The sequence below is a fragment of the Merops nubicus genome, unplaced genomic scaffold, assembly GCF_000691845.1.
Source record: "Merops nubicus isolate BGI_N331 unplaced genomic scaffold, ASM69184v1 scaffold16657, whole genome shotgun sequence".
NCBI lineage: Eukaryota > Metazoa > Chordata > Aves > Coraciiformes > Meropidae > Merops > Merops nubicus.
The window spans coordinates 13,099-15,819 of NW_008619720.1; positions in this window are offsets into that span (position 1 = coordinate 13,099).

The window sequence follows — 2,721 nt, forward strand, 5'->3', positions numbered from 1 at the left end:
CTTGGAAGATGAAGAGCAGCCACCCAGAAGAGAGGTGGAGACAGGATTTAATAGGAGTGTAAAAGACACAGAGAGGGAGAGGCCTTCCATCCTTGGGAGGGCTCAGGACCATGTTTGCTCTTCTCTCCGACAAGTCCACGTACCTTTCCCTTGGGTCCCAAAGAGTCATCTGCTGCCCAATGCTGTGGCATCAAGGAGAAGCAGTTTGGTTTTATTGAACAGGGAAGAGGGTGCAGAAATGCTACGGGCTCAGTTCAGGCTGGGTATTATGGGATCTACTTCCTTTGGCATCTCCATACTTTCTATGATGGGACACAGGACCAAGGCAACGAGAAGGTCCCATGTGCAGGCAGTCAGCCTGAGGATGAGCTTGGCAAAGGATGAGACTTTGGACCAAACGAGCATCAGCCTCCAGGGCAAGGAGTCTCGGTGCCTAGTTAGAGAGCACCCAAGGAATCCTTCACTTTTGGGCCACCGACAGCTTTCTGGGTCCCACCTAGAAATCCTACTGGAGTGCCCAAGAGCTGGCCCTTGGATAGAAGGGTGCCTCATCCCACATGCCAACCCCTCCCAAGCCTGCTGCCCTCCTGTGAGGGGTGCCAGTGAGGGACCTCCTTTCCCTGGGTGCTCCTTGTTGTGGAGGGAAGGGCACTGGGGCGAGTGGGGAGACCCCATCCATAGCTGGAGAGACCTACCAGAATAACTGATTCTCGTGGTAATTCCTCTGCCGATTCAGCTCTGCTCTCCTGCTCCACTCTTCCCGACTCCTGTGGTACGTCTCCAAGCGCTGCAGGGTGGATTTTGCTCGCATGGAAAGCTGGCTGCAACAGGAAGGGAAAAGTCTCTCTCGCCTTCTGGCTGAGACCCTCCTGCCTCCACCCTGCCTTCAACTTGGAGGCAGCTTGGGGCTGCTTGCCATCAGGTCACGGGAAAGTAGAGAATGTCATACCCAGCTCCAGAGCTCAGGACTTGGAATGCTTCACACCTGGGACAGCTGCTGCTCCTCAGGTTTCCTGGGCTGAGGTTGGTGAACATGTACAGTTTGCACAGGCCCTGTGGACTCTCCAGTTTTTCCTTCGCCATTGCTCCATGCAGGAAGGGAGCAGTCCCCTCCTCTGTCTCAAGCAGTGGCAGTGGTGAGCATGGACAAATTTCTGCCAGTGTTTCATGAGACCACCCAGCCTGCATTGGCACCAGAGGATGATTTTTAGTAGGCTTCTCACTTCCCTCAGGGCTCCAAACATTCAACAGTGGAGATGCTAGCAGCTACAGGGTCTGTGCAGCGCTCTGGCATGTTCTTCTCCATCTTCAGAAACCCTCATGAAACCAACTGCCCTGGGCAGGGACCTGGTGCTTTAGCAGAGGAACCAGGACAGTCACCCCAGCATGGTCTTTCAGGTGGACCTGAAGGTACCGTTTCCTTCAATTGGTAATCCAAATTCCAATTCAATTTTCCTTCAATTTCCTTCAAAAGCAATTTCCCACTGGTCCCACACTCTTATGCTGACGTCACCCATGACAAGGTAAATGAGGGGAGGGAACAGCCATTTTTAAGATCAGGAACCATGAGATGAAATCCCTCAGCAGGTCAGAGCACATTACTGCACCACGAAGACAACTTGGTTGGAGGAGTTGGAGGTCCTGAGGGCACCAAGAGACCTCAATGGCCCTGTCCAGCATCCCCTGGGACCTCCACCTGAACACCATTTCAGCCCCTGCCGGAGCTGCTCCAGACCCTGACCTGCAGACTTGTTTCCTGGCACATCGGGGAGGTCCTGTTTTCATCTGTGAGAATGGTAAGTGCGGCTTGAGGTCCGACACCAAAAGTTTCCTGGTGCTCGCTGTCCTTTTCCACCACCAAGTTCTCCAGAATCTCTGGCAGAAATCTGAAAATACACAAGAGCTGATATGAGTACAGGAGGAGGCTGTTCTCCACCCTGTGCTCGTGAGTGCCCCAGCCTCAGCAGGAGGAAGCAGTTCTGCTGGAGATTTAGGTGTATTTGGCTACTTGGTTTTGTGTCAACAGTGGAGGAAGAAAACCTTAAGTTGTAGCACTCCCATGAGCTCTAACACCCTCATGTGGGCCCTGTGTGGAGGGAACAAAGAGAACAACAGTGACTTTTGCAATACCCAGAGGCTGGAGGGACCATGACTCTGCTCCTGTGAACTGCACTGTGATGGTCACAAGCTAAAGGGTGTGTTTTGGGGGCACCCACCGCAGGAGAAGGAGGAAGTGTTTGAGGGAGAAAAGCACTGCGGGCAGTTGGCTCTCCCTGGCACCCTTCCTGTGCCAGACAACCCTCCCCGACCACCAGATCTGGTATGAAATCAGAGTCCTCCAGCTGACTAAATCCAGGGTAGAAAACAGAGAACACAGACATTGCCCTGTCGTGCTGGGGAAGTATGTTCTGAATGTCATTTTTCATTGATGCTGAAATGAGAGGAGGTTCATGGACACTGGAAAAGAAGGAGGAAAATTTTCCTCAGCTCCTGAAGTAACTCTTCACACAAACATCAATCACCATGACAAATCTGAACAAACCTTCAGAGACAATACCCACAAAGGGAACAACTCATTTGAGAAATCCAAGAGCACAGGGTCACCTTCATCCATTTCTCCACAAGGCTCACCTTCCAGGGGACCTTCCTCCATTGCCTTTCCGCCTCTTTCCTTTCTTTGGGCCAGACGGAGACCGAGACCGTCTTCTTTGAGGAATAAGA